We start from the raw sequence: 20,285 nt of genomic DNA, 5'->3' as shown, positions 1-20,285 counted from the left end.
AGCAGCCAGGGAAAGAACCAGCATGCAAATAGGATACCACTGTCCCAGGTTTTACAAGCTATGCCACAATGCCAGCCCCATTGACTCTGTTAAGGTACTATTTTCAACTTGATTTTTTGTTCCAATTTCTGTGTGCAGGTGTGCTCTTGTGCAAGTGCGTCTGTGTATAATTTTCTTGCAGAGTGGATGGTATGGAGACAGCTTTATTGTGCAGATAGTTTGATTACTCAGACTCATATTTTCTCTGCAATGGTATCTTTTCCACTCTTATGACATGGACTATGTATATGCAGTATGCTATATTTCAGTGTTATCCATTAATATGTCCTGATTGATGACTTAGATTTTGTTAGCCTAATAATCTTGTTAAATAATATTCTTCTTTTTTAAGTATTCTTGTAATAACATCAAATTCAATAAGAAGAAATCTATCTGCAAGGGAACATTCTAAAAAGCCTATTGCATCAGTTTCCATATTATTTATGTGTCCTTCTTGGTGGTCAGCACATCAGCTTCTGCTATGAAGCACACTACAGGAACATTAAAACATTTATGTTAATTTCTACTCAAACTGCTCTACTGTCCCTAGGTTTTATGATCACAACATGTTACGTGAGTTAGGACAAATCTTTTCTCTCTTTTAATAGAAGAACAGGATTTTCTTCAGAGGTTAGATAACTAACGTAAAGTCATACATCAATTAAACAAGGTGTTTCATTTAGAACTCAGCTTTCCTGACAGTCACAGCATGGAGTTCATGCTGCATTTTAATGTAACTCTTAAATATGTATGGCAAAATTCTTATCTTGTCATACTATGGTGCTTGACCAGAGTTTCTATCCCAATTTTGTGTATGCCTAATGTCCTTTCATTTCTTTTTTAAGTTCCAGTTTAAAATTATAAATAAATATGCATTATGCATACTAGACAGAAAACATTACCAGATTTGAATAAATACCCTACTAGAATTGGGCATTTGTGATACTGTTTTGCAACATTTAGTCTGTGGGATACTGTATCATTGATTCATTGTTTGCTTTGAATATTTGCTCCCACACATGGTACTGTGAATACTTTCTCATCATTTACTTGTGACTAAAGTCATCAAGGGAATAATTGACTTATATTTTTAGAATTTTAATGGCAGATGATATTCCCACATATTATGAAGTTATTCTCTTTTGTGAACCAATAATTTTAGTGCTAATTATACAAATAAATATACTCCACCCACCCTGGCTATGATATATACATATCCAAAATTACTGTAGCAACTCTAATTTTTCCATTGATTTAGCTATTAGTATGCATAAGAAATGCCATTATAGCAAAATATTTTACAAATTGAAAACAGGAAGCCTGTAGATATCTGTCTGATATATCATCCAAAACAAAAACAACATCAACAAAAGGAAACTATAGTTTGCTAGACCAAAAAGTCTGTATATTGTACAGATTGTTTGAATTTTAGTAAATGAAGATGTTAATAGAAAATTAATCTGAAGATCTATAAGATTCTAATATTAGGGGAACTGATTTATGCAAAATGTAATGGGTATGGGATTTTATGAAATTGTTGGAGCAATGAGCTGGGTGTATGTGTAACACCATACTGATTTCTGAAAATGCAGATTTTAAGAAAATGAGTAAGAACTAGAAATATATTCATTCAGTTTAGGTAAATGAAAACCATTTATGCACATTTATACACAGATACACAATGTGCAGTTAAAATTTACGTATTTATGATTACGTATTGCTCACACTTCAACAGATTGCCATGTGGAGGAGGGGAAGTAGAGGCGGAGGATGAAGGATGAAGGCAGAAACTGAAGAAACTTCTAAGGGAGGTATATGTAGACTAAGATGGCAATATACCGATAGCTAAGGACTATGAGGATTATGACTAATTTACTAAAATTATGCCACAACAGTTTCCTTTTGGAAAGTCTATTGAACTGAAAGTGAGAAAACTTGACTTGACTATAAACATTTGCTCCGCTATGTTTTCAGTGCTACTGGTTGGTAGTGTATATCTGACCACGCTACATCAAATTTTGGGCCTCAGTTTCTGCAGAGTGCAGGTGTTTGATTATATGCTCTTTACGGTATCTTCTTGCTTTAAACTTGGATATAAATATATACATTTATGCATTCAACAAGAACTGCACACATACATACCACTAGTAGTGAAATCATCTCATATTTACAAACAATTGCTGACTAGAACACCACTTCAGCTTTAGAAACTTTTAGGAAAGAGCTTTCCCATTTTGTAAATGACAGAAACACTGCTCATGTATGTTTTGGGCGCCTGTCCCTTGACAGTGTCTTGTAAAGCAATATAATATGCTATCGAGGTCAGTCATGGCTATGTCTATGGATCATGCACTTCCCACCATAAGTGCTAGAATTTCACCAGAGGCTCATAAAACTTTAGGTATAATTTACTGTTGCAAATTTACCTCCTGGATGCCTCCTGGTGCCTTTCTGATCCCTACTTTGTTGCTCTTCCCTGATATCAGACTTTGACTTCCACTTTCCTCTTCCCTACCTGGCTCTTTGACTTGTCACTTTTGCCTATCTAGGACTCTGGCATGCACAGATTCTTCTTGGACGTATTTGGTGGCGATTTGTTGCAGCTGCTACTCTGTAAAAGTTTTTTTAAAAAGGGAAGTTCCTAACTGAGTCCTTTGAAATTGTGTGTTGCCCCATAATCCTTTGCTGCTACCACCCCACGCCATACCCACCCATTTCATGTTGGCATCTGGCCTCTGTTGGGTTAAGATAATTACAGTGGGTGGTTAATCACATTGATGGAATCATCCTATTTTGATCCAAATCTTGGGTTGGCCTAAATTATACCAAAAATTCACATTTGATAAATTTCTGTTGCATCAGTGCACACACCATTCTGATGGAAGGAAGAAATGTTTGATGGCTGATTAAGCATGTTGAGAAGATTTTTCCTCAAACATTGTTGTATAATTTTAAAGGGGTTTAAGTACTTGCCCTGTGTAAACTTTGGGAAGAATCTTGAGTAGTTGTTCTTCTGTATTGACAGATCATGTGTGTGTGTATGCACAAGTGCACACACGTGTGTGTGTGTGAGAGCGCGAGAGCAAACATCTTTTTTTCTCCCAACAAGCAAGTGGAGATGGTGACATCTGATTTTAGCAAGGTGAAAGACTAATTGAATAAGAGCATCCTTCGGTCAGAAATGTAAATCTAGATCTGTAGTAACAAAATGGAATACAACAAAAAATTATATAACCCTTAATTTGAAAACAAAGACATGGAAAATCCAGATGCCCTAGGTAGAGATTAAAGCCAGAGCAGTAGATGTCCTGGCTGATGTCACAAATAACTGGGATCTAGCATTCCTGGTTATAACCAGGGAGGGAGTCAGCCACTGTAGACAGCCAGAGTTTCCTACTGAGAACTTGGGAGGAGATATGAAAGATCCTGTAAAAAATATATATACTGAAACTGATCAAAGGGTTAAAATAAGAAATGTAAGCCAGAATGAAGGGATAGAATGAATGTATTGAAATTTTAAAGGACTAAACTAAAAGAAGGCAGGCTATGAGCCCTCACACATTGAAATGTCTTATGCTACTCCTCATGCTTTTCATATACTGCTATGTAATTGTTTGCATTATTATTTTGACTACACACACACACACATATATATATATATATATATATATACACATATATATATATCACATGGGATCAAGATACTTCTAACAAATATCATTTAAACCAAATTTCTAGATAGCAAAATAATTCCAATTTTTTCAAACAATTGCAAATAATTGTTTTTATTATAATGAAGGCTATTCCTTGAAGTTATGAAAAATTCTCAGTAAAGTTTAATCTCTTTAAATATCCAAGTTTCTTAGCTTTATTTCTCTTGAGTAAATAAATTTCACACAAAAAGTACTTAATTGGAGACTGTATTTATATTCTCTAATATTACATCATGCAAAAGTATGTGCCTCTTTGCAGATTTAAAGTAAGGGGATGTTTTAGGTATTTTAAGACAAACAGTATCATGAACAAGGAAATTTTTAATGGCCTCTGAACTACAAGCATTGCCTTTAGTGGTCTTTTAGTTAGCATTCTTACATTTTATTTCATATTCAACTTTTTCATTCTAAATTCAGCTCTGTGATTACTATTTGTCTCAGTTGAATTTCAATGCTAGTCTTTCCAATTGTTTCCTAAATGCTCAATTCCTTACTTACGTGCAGTAGATTTCTCATACCTTATAGAATTCCAATCAACATTCCTCAGACACTTTGCATTCATTCAAAGCCTTCTTTCTCAAAGTAAAAATGCTTGTATTGTTTCTCTTCATAAACAGCATACTCTCTTGAGCATTTCAAATCAAATAATAAGTTGATAACTAGATTTGAGATGCTCCCAAGCTTCAATCTGATTTATCATACTTGGCTGAATTTTTAGGAAAAGTTCCAGGAAAAAAACAAAACAAAAAACTTCTCTCCACATAAAGTTTAGCCAAGGAAAAATGTTAGAATCAGAAAACAATGTAGCTGAAGACAGAACTTTTACTCTTTTCTATAATTAAATTGCCATTATCACAATCAATATCAGTGTAATTAAAATTTTTCATGGTCGATATTCTAGTCTTTTCTGGGCTGATTTTAAGGAAAGTTACTTTGTCTCCTTTCCCTATGGGTTGTTTGTATAAAGAAAAGAGCCATTTTCAAGACAACCTGGATCCAAGGCGGGGAGAGTAGAGGTGAGAGACAGAGAAAGAGACAGAGACAGAGACATATCACAGTGAATTTGGTTTTGACTGCAAATTACATTCTCTAGATATTTTCCTGTTCACTCCTTCTTTTAAAAAAAAAAAAACTAAATATGAACAAGAAGACTGCTTTTTTTCTATTTTTAAACACTTTATCAGGGCTGGCGCCATGGCACACTAGGTTAATCCTCTGACTGTGGTGCCAGCATCCCTGAGTCAAGACCCAGTTGCTCCTCTTCCAGTCCAACTCTGCTGTGGCCTGGGAAAGCAGTGGAGGATGGTCAAGGTGCTTGGGCCCCTGCACCCACATGGGAGACTGGGAGGAAGCACCTGGCTCCTGGCTTCGGATCGGCACAGCTCCGGCTGTTGCAGCCATTTGGAGAGTGAACCAATGGAGGGAATATCTTTCTCTCTGTCTCCTCTCTCACTGTCTGTAACTCTGCCTGTCAAATAAATAAATAAAATCCTTAAAAAAACCCTACTTTATCATATTTATGACATGCTCAAGGATTTATAAATACTCAAGCATTTCTTCATAGCTGAAAAGTGTAGTCAACATAAAGAAACTAACTCTAGTTCCTGTGTTCAAGAAACATCTTCTTGACTAAGGTCAAGATAAAATATCAATAGGAAAAGCAAAATAGTATACTGTATGATAGTTTTATGTGTAGGATGTCAAACAACAGAGTCAATGTAGATGTTAAGTATTTCCTGTTTTGTTATTTATACCTCTGTGTTGGCTTTACATGTCTTATGGTCTTTCTTACTTTATGATCAGAGGACACAAACTTGTGGCCTGAGAAGTGTTTTTTGAGGTTCACAGAATAATAAATAACACCTTGAATTTGTCATCATGTTAAACTTAGAAAATTGGGCAAAAATCGCAGACTATTGAATTTTCTCAACTAAGCCAAAGATCCATTGTGAACCTCAGATTCCATATGGTTATAGGTAGGTATATAAGAATATGGGTGGGCCGACACCATGGCTCACTTGGCTAATCCTCCGTCTGTGGTGCTGGCATCCCATATGGGCCCCGGGTTCTAGTCCCGGCTGCTCCTCTTCCAGTCCAGCTCCCTGCTGTGGCCCAGGAGGGAAGTGGAGGATGGCCCAAGGGTTTGGGTCCCTGCACCTGCATGGGAGACCAGGAGGAGGCATCTGGCTCCTGCCTTCAGATTGGCACAGTGCGCTGGCCGTAGCAGCCATTTTGGGGGTGAACCACCCAAAGGAAGACTTTTCTCTCTGTCTCTCTCGCTCATTGTCTAACTCTATCTGTCAAATAAATAAAAAAAAATTAAAAATAAAATAAAAATCTGTCACTAGATTCTGTGGCTATTTCTATAATCCTCTATATACTAAAAGATTAGTTAGGAGTTAACTTTTTAATGAAGAAATGAATTTAATGTTCTCTGCACGTGGAAGCTCCTTGAGGGTAAAAATTCAATATAAAGTATTTCCTGAGCAATTATTGACTGGCACATTGTCTCTTTTATCTAGCATACATTGACATGCCAATAAATACATAATAGTATTACATTTATATCTCATTATAGCTCATGTTTTCTTCCTCACTTTGTAAAATGTATCATTAAAGTTGAAATCACCACAAAGTATTCACTTTTGTAGTTCATACATTAGCAGAGCATGAATTTAAATCTCTTTGGCCTCCAACTCTATGTGTGTGTGTGGGAAGGGTGGGGGCAGAGGGAGAAAGCATTTTTGTGTAGGGAGGGTTATAACAAAAATGTGTTACGTTGCCTTCTAATAAATATTTTAACTTGGAAATATATATGATTAATAAATTCAATGAATGAATTATAACAAAAAATCACATTGATTACTGGATCACTTTCTTACAACTTCTATATATTTTCATTTGCTATTTGTAGGGATTTGGAAAATAGGGTGGATTTTAGTTTCAATCAGTTAACACTTAACAGTCTTGGCACATAGTAACTGCTCGATAAATATTTAGCATGAAAAGTTAAGGGAATTCCAGAGGAATTCCTACTCTATAGCCAGATTTTGAGGTATAAATGGCTGCAGGTGATTTTAATCCTTCTCTGTTCCCTTCACTCAAAATGTAAACATTATAAAATCATATTTAAATTGTTTTATTGGATCTAGAGAAAGCATTTGATATTTAAAATTATTTGGTGCAAACATTTTAGAAAGATGTGAAATATTCTGTTAAAAATTTTTAAAAAAACCTCCACAGTGGAATGATTTTTTTTTCCTTTTAGTTAGTGGGTATACATTTCATGGGTACATGTAGATACATATCGCTCTGAGTTATTTAAAGTCAGTTAACTTACTGCAAAAGCACCAGTTGTGAAGATTTGGGCATGACGCTTACTCATTTCACTTGAGATGGGATCCTACAAATAAAGAATAAGAAGCAAACAAAAATGTTTCTCAAAAACTGGGGAGCAACCTAAGAAAAGCATTTTCTTTTCTTAACTTTTATTTAATAAATTTAAATTTCCAAAGTACAACTTTTGAATTATAGCGGCTTTTCCCCCGCCCACCTGCAACCATCCCATCTCCAGCTCCCTCTCCCATCCCATTCAGATTGGCAGAGTGTGCCGGCCATAGCGGCCATTTGGGGGGTGAACCAATGGAAGGAAGACCTTTCTCTCTGTCTCTCTCTAACTGTCTAATTCTGCCTGTCAAAAAAAAAAAAAAAAAAGGTTTATTTTCAATTATCTTTATACACAGAAAAAGATCAATTTAGTATATACTAAGTAAAGATTTCAACAGTTTGCACCCAGACAGAAACACAAACTATAAAGTACTATTTGAGTACTAGTTATGCCATTAATTCACATAGAACAACACATTAAGGGCAGAGATCCTACATGGGGAGTAAGTGCACAGTGAGTCCTGTTGTTGATTTAACAATTGACACTCTTATTTATGACGTCAGTAATCACCCAAGGCTCTTGTCATGAGCTGCCAAGGCTATGGAAGCCTCTTTTTTTTTTTTTTTTTTGACAGGCAGAATGGACAGTGAGAGAGAGACAGAGAGAAAGGTCTTCCTTTGCCGTTGGCTCACCCTCCAATGGCCGCCGCGGCCGGCGCATCGTGCTGATCCAAAGCCAGGAGCCAGGTGCTTCTCCTGGTCTCCCACGGGGTGCAGGGCCCAAGCACTTGGGCCATCCTCCACTGCGCTCCTGGGCCATAGCAGAGAGCTTGCTTGGAAGAGGGGCAACCTGGACAGAATCTGACGCCCCAACCGGGACTAGAACCTGGTGTGCCAGTGCCTCAAGGCAGAGGATTAGCCTATTGAGCCGCGGCGCTGGCCTGCTATGGAAGCCTCTTGAGTTTTCCAACTCTGATCATATTTAGACAAGGCCCTAGTCAAAGTGGAAGTTTTCTCCTCCCTTCAGAGAAAGGAGAAAAGTACCTCCTTCTTTGATGGCCCATTCTTTCCGCTGGGATCTCACTCACAAAGATCTTTCATTTAGGTATTTTTTTTTTTTTTTCCTGCCAGAGTGTCTTGGGTTTCCATGCCCGAAATACTCTCATGGGCTTTTTAGCAGGATCCAAATGCCTTAAGGGCTGATTCTGAGGCCAGAGTGCTGTTTAGGACATCTGCCATTCTATGAGTCTGCTGTGTATCCCACTTCCCACGTTGGATTGTTCTCTCTTTTTTAATCCTATCAGTTAGTGTTAGCAGACACTAGTCTTGTTTATGTGATCCCTTTTCTATTACTAGTGGAACTGATAACCTATAGGCAGCCTTTCTGTTTTCACCCTACTATTCTATTGGACATGTCTAGTGTACACAAGCAAATGTCCCCCACATGAAACCCAGTGATAGAAATTGAACCAAGACTTCCTAAAACTCCTCTTTGTACTCCGTTTCTTGGGCCAATATGCCATCCCCTTCCTAAACAAGTTTCAGCAATTATTTGAAACTCTTTTTGAATAACAAAGACATGCTATACTTATATAATTAAAATAGTGATACAATATATTCATGAGTTTTTTTTTTCATTTTTCATTTTATTGTTACAAAAGTTTATTTTCTGTAGTTTGTGCTGACTTGAAGTTTTGTTTCTCCATGTGACAGAGTGACATACATATATATTACCTGTATACAATGGCCTGTTCTAAAGTCTTTCTTTTTCCTCTTTGGATTCCTAATGCAGTTAAATCATTGCTAAAAATTATTATAAAAATCTGAGTATTGTGATCTAGTTACCTAATTTTTAGTTTCTGTTCATTTGCCTATCAAGTTATTATAGGTCACCTTTAAAAATATTCTGTAGTCTATAAAATATCAGTGAACAAAGCTGATTATAGATCCTTGTTGTTTTGTTATGATGTATTGAATTACACTAACCATTACTCATATGATATACAATTCAAACATTTGCTATCTCCACAACATCCTTAAGAGCTCTTGGGTTTATTTGTTTAAAGTTTTGTAGGTAGGTACCAGGAAGTGTCCACCAACAGATAATTTTAATCCAGTGAATTTGACATGTTTTCTCTAGCTTTGGTATTGAAGAATTTATTACTTATAAGATGGAGAAAATGTTAGTATTTATTGAGTGATTACTATGCAGAGAGTAGTACATTGTGCATTTCATGGATACCATTTCATTTAATGCATCCAGATCCATGAGACTGGTGTTTATATACACATTTAGTAGAAAAGGACAAGAAACTGAAGACATGTTATATATAGCCTGCCAGGTTAGGAGCCTGACTCTAATAACAATGTACTTGCTGCTACTCTTTCTGTATATCTGTGAATATTTTTATATGTGATTTAAAAAATACTTACCAAAATGATCCAGTATATGTTCTCTGGATCAAATACTTCTCTGCCTTTGTCTTTATGGTCTATGTATTTATTTTGATATATAATGTGATCTTATGATTTAATACATCATCAGCACTTAAAATTGCTATCAAACCACTTCTAATATCTCTTAATTATAAGGGATAGATACATCACGTTATTTATACATTTTCTTTCCCATCACTTAGCATTTCTCTATGCACTTTCATTTCTACTGCACCCTTCTTCAGTACACATTTAGAAGAGCTTAAGCCAGGATGGGCATTGTGGCGCAGTGGGTTAACCACTCTTTTGGACAAAATCCCATATTGGTCTCCCAGGTGGGTGGCAGTGACCCAAGCACTTTGGCCATCTTGTGACACTTTCCTAGGTACATTAGCAGGGAGGTGGATCAAAAGTAGAGCAGCTGGGACTCCATCTGGCATTCATATGGGATGCATGTGTCCTAGACTGCAGCCTAAACTGCTGTGCCACAATGTTGACCACCCTGCCTCCGTTTCTGATGATTTCTTGCTAATATGCACCCAGGAGGCAGCAGATGATAAATAAGTACTTGAGTTCCTGCCATGCCATCCACATGGGAGATCCTGATGGAGTTCCTAGCTCCTGTCTTTATCTAGCTTGGCCCAGCCCTCATTATGGTAGGCAGGCATTTGGGGAGTAAACTAGCATATGGAAGATCTCTCTCATAATATATATATATATATATATATATATATATATATATAATCTGTAACTCTGCATTCCAAATTAAATAAATAGCTTGGTGTAATGATTGTGAAGTATTTTTAATCCTGTACTTCAACATTTAACCAGCTACACACTATCCTCCTGGTAATTCTCTCAATTTTTTTAAAAATTCTTTTAAATTTTGTTGTATCGAATTACACTAACCATTACTCATAAGATATACAATTCAAATACTGATTCTTCCCCTCCTGCCCTCCCTACTTCAACCCACCTCCTTCCCTTCCTTTTTTTTTCCTTTAAATTATGCAATAACATAGTTTCCATTTATAGTAGGACTTAGATACATGAGTGAGAATAGATAGTATGAGAAATGCTGTTTTCCTTTCTTGCAGGTGGTCTAAATTCTGCTTAGCCTATAATGTACTCAGGTAAAAGTTTCTGCTGATGACTTAGCATGAACCTGAGAAGGTGTGTTCCGTTTAATACACCACGCTCACTACCTCCACCAGCCTGCAGCAGAAATATAACAATCATTTATTAGATATTTTCAATGGCCAGTTGTTATATAGGCACTTAATAAATGTTATAAACCTTAAATAACTTGTATGTAAAGCACTTAGAATTATATATGAAAATAAATATCCCACAAATGTTTGGCTTTATCACTTCAAACAGTATCATCATTATCTCCATCACAATTGTCATTATCTTATAGCTTTTAGTGATCAGTGGATGTAGGTATTATTATTATTCTCATTTCATAGCTAAAAATAATAGGCCTGGTTAATGAATGGTACATACTGAGTTCAAAGCAGGGGCATTTAATTTCTGTGACCATTTTTCTCCCCTACTCAGCTGCACTTGTCCCATGAGTAGGAATGGACTCAAGAAAAAACTGTCTCCCTGTCTCTGACTTTGACCAGGTGTGAATTGCTCCTGTCTTCCCTGGGGGAGTGTGTCACACAGGAAGCCTAATCCAAAAGCCGTGACTGACGTTTTCATAGCACAGAGTGCTGTTCAGAGAAGTCCCTGTGGCTTTGAGGCGAAAGTGGCAGGGTTCCTAGGGGGCTCTCTGAATGTCTAAGATGTTCTGATTGCCCTGCTTATCCCAGGAAAGATAACCATAGCCCTCATCTTCCCCAGGGCATTCTGATTTTCCACACAGAACTGGACTCTCGTGCTATAAATGCTCATCTTGTCCTCTCCTTTGTCCCTTGTCATCACTTCTTCTGAACCTGACACCAGCTGTGTGCCATCTATTAACCTGTCATATTCATTGATCTCCCTAAGAAATCAAACTGTCCCTCTAATTCCCCTGTCTGATCTTTGCTTGCTAGAGGATACCGACAAAATTGTCCCCTAGCAAAAGAAAAGTATAGTCTATTTGCTTTAGTCCTAATAGCCTCAAATGCTGTATAGTCAATACATGATTTTCTGTACATTTTAAAGTTTATGGCTTTATTGAAAGTGAAAACTGTTTGCAGATAACTCTGATTTGGTCTCCAAAGGCTATATGAAAAATACAACCAAAGTAAACACACAGATTAAGAAAGCTTATAACAAAAAGTGTAAAATCTTTCCATTGGCACTTTCATTTTTAAGAGAAAAAAAGACAGGGTGTAATCTGTAACTCATAATATCTGCATTCAAACTGGTTGCTATTTTTCTCCACTCTTATTTGTTGGAGGATCATGGCGTATTATTAGAAAATCTCTATTGTAGTTATCATGCTTACAAAGAATCTCTGCTCATTCTCATTTTTACATATGGATATTAGAAAATTCTGTATTCCTCAGAGAATCTATTCTTCCACCTATGGTGTCACTATAAATAGATGACTTCTTTGACAAAACAGCCTTAATTTTAAAATAAATACATCCTCATTAATTCATCATGTATCTGTTCATCCACTCATCATTTCATCTGTAGCATCTTTTCTTATGTGGGGCTATTGCAGTGCTAGGAGCTTGTGTTAGTCAATATCCAATCAGGAGAACATAAATTATTCGAGGCATTTCAAGTAGAGAGAATTCAACATAGAAAATTAGTTAAAAGCATACTAGAAGTGTCAATATAGTAAAAGAGAAAAGTAAGTGGTTACTCCAAATTAGCTCAGTCCTTGGGATGAGGACTAGGGGCTGACATGCAGAGGAGCTGCCATTGCCCCTGCTGGGGCTGGCATGTCACTGTTGCCACCAAGCAGGGAGCTAGGAACCTCCTTTTAGACTGGTGCTGGTGAAGCTTCCCACAGGGCTGCTGGGTATGGAAACTTGGGGTCATCTATGAAGTTTTAGACGGGGTTATCCCCTGTACCTGAAATTCACCCTTATTACTGTGCCTTCAGTAACAACTTGACTACCCTTCCCCACAATTGGCTAGCTTTTCTATTTGTAGGAAAAATCAGCTTGCTCTTTAACATCTGGCACACGATTTCTATACTGAGAAGTCTCCAACTTTATCATTTCTTTCTCTTTCCCTTGTACAAAGGCACTTTAAAAAGTTCATGAAATGAATGGAATTCAAAGTTTCAAGTCTGGCGCTGTCATAGCAGGGAAAGCCACCTCCTGCAATGCTGGCATCCTATATGGACACCAGTTTGAGTCCTGGCTGCTCCACTTCTGATCCAGCTCCCTGCTAATGTGCTTAGGAAAGCAGGGGAGGATGGTCCAGGTGCTTGGGACCCTACACCCACTTTGAAGACTTAGAGGAGGCTCTTGGCTTCAGCCTGGTATAGCCCCAGCTGTTGCAGCCATTAGGGGAGTGAACCAATGAATGGAAAATTCTATCTGTCTCTTCTTGTCTAGTATTCTGACTTATAAATAAATAAGATAAATATTTGAAAAAAATAGATGTTTCTTTTGGTACAATTTTTTTTGAAATCCATACACAGTATTTTCATAATATGCATTTTAAGTACCTCTCTATATGTGGATTTTAGTTTACATCAAAAGAAACTTTTAGTTGCATTTTTCATGAAGTTTTCTTTTTCAAGAAGTTTATTACACCACAGCAAAATACAAAAATCATCAATGACCATAACAACCATATTCATATTCAATCAGCCAAGTGTCTCTTGGCACAATGTACCTATCCTGTGGGCCATTTCTGGGCTCTTAGCTCCTAATGGGTTGCTCTAACTAACAAGCGCCTTCACATCAAGACCCTAACACAACAGGGTTCCAGGAAGTGGCTTCAAAAGTCCTGCTACTGCTACTAACGTGGGAAGGAGGCCAGGGAATGAACCTTAGTAGAACATTCTGAATGTCCAAACAGAAAGTGAAAGCATGTGCTGCAACCAGGGAGGCCTCCTGTGTGTCTAGGGCAAAAATGGGGGACAGGGACACAAAACCGCAGAGACCTGGCAGCACGTTTCTCTCTTCTTGTTGCCTCTCTCCTTGAGGGCCAGGTGATGATGGCGCCATTGGCCAGGTTGTAGTAAGCCAGTGAGTTGGGATCCTTGATGAAGATGCCTTCATACTACAGTTTCTGTTTCCCTGCAGGCATGCCTGAAGCTTCATGAATCTTCACTTTGATGACAGAGTGAGAAGCAAGGTGAAGACCAGCACCTGTCCATTCAGCTTCCATTCTATCTTACCCTGCATGTTAGGCTCTTGGGCTTTGATGGTTACTGGACCCTTATTCCTGTGCAGGAACTCCTCAGGCATGAGGTTGTCCTTTGTCTTCAGTTTCTTGGAGGCAGGCTCATCTTCCATGGGAGGCGGAGGGTGAATAGGGGTCATTGGGGCTGGAGCTGGGACAGGTGCCACAGGTGGACAGGCACAAAGGCTGTTGGTTCAATCACAAACAGTGGCTGGGGTGCCATGATAGGAGGTGCTGAGGGAGGCATGGGCACCACATTGATCCTGGGTACATGGATGATGGGTGGCATGGGGGCAATCACCAAGGCCAGAGGCAGCTGGACTACAGATGCCATTGGATGCTGGGCATGGCAGGTTCTGCAGACACAACTGTAGTTCAGACAGGAGGTGGCACTGTGGGTGGTCAAGGCACTGAAGTGATGAGAGGTGCAGAGCTGGGGATGTTGGTGGCTGAAGATGGAGGTGGTGGCTGCTGGAGGATTTCAGTGGGCTTGCTGGGGCCAGTCTTCTCTTTGGTGTTGTTCTTTGGCACCAGGTTCTTGGCCTTATAGATGGCCTCAGCTTGCTCCTGGAGGATAATGTTGGCCTGCACAGCCTGCTGAGTCCGGGCCATACATCCCGAGTGGCTGTCCCAGGTCACCTTTTCCTCTGGCTCCGGGATCTCCTCCTCACCGATCTTCTTACCCATGACTGTTTGCTGCACAACAAAGATGTCAGTATGCTGCTCAGCCAGCTGCTTCAAGCTGCTCTCAATATCTAGACCTGGTGTATACACCTCATCATCGCTCTGCTTCTCCCGGATGGAGTGACCCCAATCAAGGAGCCCAATGCACATGTGTTCCTGCATTTTGCTGGCAGGGATATTCTCCCCTGTGATGGCGGATGCAAAATACTCATCTGGAGCAGAGCTGGAGGCATGGGAGCTTTGGGATCATAGTCTTTGTGGATGATGACTTGGTCTGGAGTTGGGGGCAGAGGTGGAGGCACGGGTGTCTCTGGAGGGGTGGGTACTTTTTGCCCTTCTTCATCATCCTCTGAACCCTCATCTTTGTCTTGCACTTGGGTGTCCTGGTTCAGCTGGGAAGGAGGCTCCTAGGCCTTCTCCTGTTTCTCATCCTCCTCATCAGACTCAGCCTCTTCACTCTCCCCAAACTTCTCATATCGCTCCCGAATCAGGATTCGGGCATCTGGTTCCTCTGGCGTGGTGGGGGGAGGGAAGTTCCCTTGCTCATTGGGCTTCGACGCCACTGTTTCCACCATCACAAAATCATGCCAGTCTATCTGAGCACAGGTCACCTGCTCCTCCTCCCCCTCCTCCTCTCTCGCTCCTGGAACTTGGCCCATTCCACCAGGTAACACACCTGATCAGGGGTTTTCAACCTTTCTTGAGCTTTGTAGATAAGCCTTTGAGTGGAATCAAAATCTTGGTATATTGCGCCACAAGCTTCATGAAGTAGTTGAAGAGGCTGTGCTGTGGGTGGAGAAAGTCAATCTGGTAGTTGCCTGCTCTTTCTGCATCAGCTGGGTCAGAAACTGGTGCCCATTCCTCAAAGGCCTGGGCTGTGAGTTTCACCACATCCAGGTCGAAGGCTGAGATGGAAGGAGGGTCAGTGATGAACTCAAACTCAAGAGGGGGTTCTTTGGGCACGATGGTCTCTTGGATCACCTGAGCCTGGATATTTTGGGGCAGCTGCCGGTGGGTGGAATGCTGCTGCTATCGCATAACCTTGGGAATGGTGGCTGAGGGCTCCTGGGCCTTCCCCTCCATGAATTCGCTGACTTTGTGGTGATAGTAGACAAGGTAACTGGGGTTCAGGAAGTTGAACTTGAGGTTGTTGATCTCATTCTGTCGCATCCTGGCTACAAATTCAGGTCCCTTTCTGACCACGAAGCTGGCAGTCTTGTCAACGATATTCCGAGTTCTGGAGAAGGGTAAATAATTCCCATCACGCGCTTGGTTGGGGTGGAATCCTTTGAAGATGCATATTTTTCTGTTGCCTATGTGGGTTCCGTGACCACCGGCAGCTGCGAAGGCACCGCCTGTACAGATCTGGCAACGCTTAGGGCTGCGCGCCCGCCTTGTTGTAGGTGACTATTGCTCTGTCAACACAGCTTCTGCTCTTAGGCAGTTACTTCCAGTCCCGCCCCCTGGCCAGGCACGCACGCGTGCGCGCCCATGCACACACACACACACACGCACACACACACACGATGCCGTTACCATGGCAGCAGTCAGGAAGCCAGGCTGGGTGTCCCAGGAGTCCAGGCACAGCTGGGGCAGCTCCGTGAGCCAGTCAGACCCAGAGGCTTGAGACAGGTGAGAAGTTCTTCATCACCCACCCACTGGACCTGGTCCCCTCCCATTGGCCTCTAACTTTGGAGGTACCCCTCTCCCCCAGGACTGCTGCCTCAAGGCCCCTTTTTTTCCTATACCTTTAGCCCTTCTCTCGCTTCAGACCTGCCCCTTCCAGGCCTTCCAAATCCCATCTTTCATGAAATTTTGATACACCCTTATATCTGTCATTGCAAGTGTCATGACATATTTAAGATTTTGTGTGCCCATTAGTGTATCCTATTGAGCTGCGAGCTTCTCAGGGTGGCATTTTAATGTGTGATTATATCATCTTTACTAACACAGAATTTACTAATTCTCTACTGATATTTGTCAGATTTATTTGCCTTGAATTGAAATACATGATGGCACAAAACTACAAAAGGCAGAGAGTCAGAGTGAGTGAATGCGAACGGTCTTAGCTGTTGGCTTACTGCCCGTGTGCCCGGGACTGCTGGGGCTGAGCCAGGCTGAATCTGTGAGCCAGGAGTCCAGATTCCGAGCCAGGCCTCCTGTGGGATGGCAGCTATGACTGGGGTTCCAGTATGCTGGATCAGGTATTGAAATTTGTGCTGCAGGCAATAGGGAGCCATTGGTGCTTTGGACTGCTTGCAGTGACAGGATGTCATTAGGTGATCCTGAGCAGGAAGAAGTTAGAGAAAGGTAATATCAAGTGCAGCCCATACCTGTAGTAGACAATAGGAATTGAGTATATTGATTTTAGCCTGACTTTTCGGGAACCTCTGTTCTTCTCTCACTTGGGACATAGGAGTGTTATTTTATCTTACTTTTTTGTGGAGGTGGGGCTTTTTTTGAGATTAAAAATTACTCTTTTTTAAAGCTTTCGGAGGTATCTGGCTGACAGGCTGCTGAGGTTTTATAATCAACCATTTCTAATCATGAAATGTTCTAATTATAAAAAGTAATGTAGTCAGACATTCTAAATTATGTTCCCATTCACTTTGCCAAGTACCTTTCCAAAACTGTTTCTTGTTCTGGCATCCTACTTTCTTTTAGTAAATCTCTTTTTTTTTTTTTTTTTTTTTTATTTTTGACAGGCAGAGTGGACAGTGAGAGAGAGAGAGAGACAGAGAGAAAGGTCTTCCTTTTGCCGTTGGTTCACCCTCTAATGGCCGCCGCGGTAGCGCGCTGCGGCCGGCGCACCGCGCTGTTCCGATGGCAGGAGCCAGGTGCTTCTCCTGGTCTCCCATGGGGTGCAGAGCCCAAACACTTGGGCCATCCTCCACTGCACTCCCTGGCCACAGCAGAGAGCTGGCCTGGAAGAGGGGCAACCGGGACAGAATCGGTGCCCCGACCGGGACTAGAACCCGGTGTGCCGGCGCCGCAAGGCGGAGGATTAGCCTGTTGAGCCACGGCGCCGGCAGTAAATCTCTTTTTACAACACAGAAAACTGAAGAGAGTTCAGCTGCAGAAGTGTTATAACTTGTATGCAAAGGTGTGAGTGCATTTGATCCAAGATAAGTCACAGTGCAATACACTGCCTTCTTAATCTAAACTCATTTTTTTTTCCTGGAGCTGCTTTCAAAGCCAAGAGTGAGGTGACCATCTGAGTGAAATTAAAATGACAATAACAATAGCAGCCCTTCCTGACTTGAGAAATAGGCTTTCAGTTCCTGCCACAAAGCCTGATTCTTGAGATGGACATGAATATGACCTGGGCTAGTAGATTTCAATTCAGGACCCACAGCTAGATGCTTGGTGGTCCCAAAGGTCCCTGAAGGTGAGAAAAGTGGAGACAGAACAGGCATGTTCCAATGTCCTCTTCTATCTGACAGTTCACTCATATCCTCTGAATACATTTTGTTCTCTATAAAGCTTTACTTATAAAAAGAATTTGACTGCAGTCGACATTATGAGAAACCACTGATATAATACCACAAATAAAAGGTTGTATGAAGGAAAGTTCCATGGTTGTAGAACCAGCACCTCTCCTTAGGTTTTTAATTTTGCACTTTCAATTAGTTGTGAGAATTTACTTCACCTCTCTGAACCTTAGTTTTCTCATCACAGATATTGTGAAATTTAAATGTAAAAAGCTTTTGAGAGAAGTAGTTAGTAAGTTTTAATATTCTGCTCAAGCACAGGATATTGTTTTCCAGAGAACAAGTTAGTAAATTAATGAAATTCTAGAGGAACAATGCAACTCTGTCATTATTGATGAATTGTTTGAAGGTTGACTGTGATGGTTAATTTTGTGGGTCACAGGTGCCTAACAGTTGGCAAAACATTATTCTGGATGTTTCTGTGAGGGTGTTTTTGGATGAGATTTTCACTAAAATTAGTGAAGTTGAATAAATGAGATGCTGTGTGAATGAGACCTATCCAGTGACCTGAAGGCCTGGGTAGAACAAAAGGCTGAGCCTCCTATGAGTTAAGATAGTTTTCCTGCCTGTTGGTAGCATTTGAATCAGGACATCAGCTCTTCCTGTTTCTAATGCACGGTTCAACTTTCTGACTTGAAGGGAGATATCAGGTCTGCAGATCTTGGACAAGCCAGCCTCTGTCATCATGTGCAACAGTTCCTCATAATAACTCTATTTCTGGATTATGGATAAGTATGTGTATGTGTTTTCCTGTGTATGCGACTTATTGGTTCTGTTTCTTTGGAGAAGCATGACTAATCTTGTCAAGATGATTTTGAAATATATTTGCATATTCTTTGATATCTTCTCCCTAGAAGGTGGGGCCCATTTCTCCTCTTCCTTGACTGGGGGACTTGACTCAGTGCTGTGCTTCTAGTGAATAGCACACATGTGTTTAAATCATAAAAACACATGGTGACTTTCTTTTGTTTTCCTCTTTTAGATCAGTCTCTGTATAGGATGCTCATTCAGTCTTATAAAGAAATCCACATGATAAGGACCTGAGGCCTCTAGACAACAGCCACGTGAACTATTTTGGAAATGAGCTCTCAACTTGCCTGTTGAGCTGTCAGAAGACTGAATCCCTGGCAGAAATCTCGACTGCTACTTCATGAGAGATCTCGAGCCACATCCACCCATCTAAGCTGCTGCGATTCTGGTCCCATAGAATGTAGGTGAGACAATGAATACTTACTATGTGAAGCCACTGTTTTGTTTTTGCAATGTTGGCACTTACTGTATAGAGGATATTTCCATCGACCTCCATTCTTACACACAGGATTGTGAGTCATTCCTGGGCAAGATGGAGAACCAATAATGAAAAGATTAGCTGCATTTTCTACTTGCATTAGACATAGGAGAGTGGCCAACATACAGAAAAGCTGGATCAGAATTCAGAGGGTTCACGTTGATCTGGGCAGGAAGTCAAGACCTAAATGAAGGTCAGCGAGAGCAAAGGCAAAGTAGAGGGGGCTTGGAGAGAAAAGCAAACTGTTCATCAGCACAATGGGGAATAATTGACAGTGTAAAAATGAAGGTCAGACTCCTGTACACTTAAAATAGGTGTTCAATACATATGCATTGATTGATGTTGGTTGATTTATTTTGAGTGCCAGACAGATTGTGAGTCATCAATGTTGCAATGTAGCTTAAATAAATGTGAGCTGTGCTTGCAAAGTAAAATACAACAGTGATAACCAAAAGAGCACCTTTTTGCTTCTCATTGTGAAGCTCTCCTGTTGCCACCTCTAGACTCTGAGAAGAAGGAGAAGGTACCCACTGGATGATAAAGGATGCTTTACCATTAGAAAAGAAAAGAATGAGGAAGGGCTTTGTCAGTGGAGGTGCAGACCTGGATTGATTTTTCTGTTGGTTGAAGACTGGTGTGATTTGCAAAGATGCTGAGAAATATTTCTGTGGGTGAATGGTGGGAGAACAAAGTGGAGAAGTGTGATTGTAGGTTGGTAGTGGGAGAGAAATTTGATATAGATGTTGGCCACTAGTAATGGAAAGAAATAGCTTAATTTTGGTTTCTTATACTGTTAATATAAATCTCTGTTTTTAGGATTCAACAGAATAAGTGCAACTGTGCTTTAGTTCTGCACATTAAATCACCATTGTTTTTGTTGTTGTCATTGCTTTTGTTTCTTTCTCCCATTTGAGATATTCTGGGCAATGTGCAGTATTGAAT

At 40.2% G+C, this 20,285-nt stretch overlaps 1 pseudogene; it reads right to left on the bottom strand.

Annotated features, from left to right (window-relative positions):
* Positions 1–13,596: 13,596 nt before the first annotated feature.
* LOC133762080 (splicing factor 3A subunit 1-like) overlaps positions 13,597–20,285 on the bottom strand; it is a 76,597-nt pseudogene continuing 69,908 nt past the window's right edge.

This window comes from Lepus europaeus, chromosome 6 (genome assembly GCF_033115175.1).
Source record: "Lepus europaeus isolate LE1 chromosome 6, mLepTim1.pri, whole genome shotgun sequence".
NCBI classification, from domain to species: domain Eukaryota; kingdom Metazoa; phylum Chordata; class Mammalia; order Lagomorpha; family Leporidae; genus Lepus; species Lepus europaeus.
This window is presented reverse-complemented; position numbering and strand designations above follow the sequence as displayed.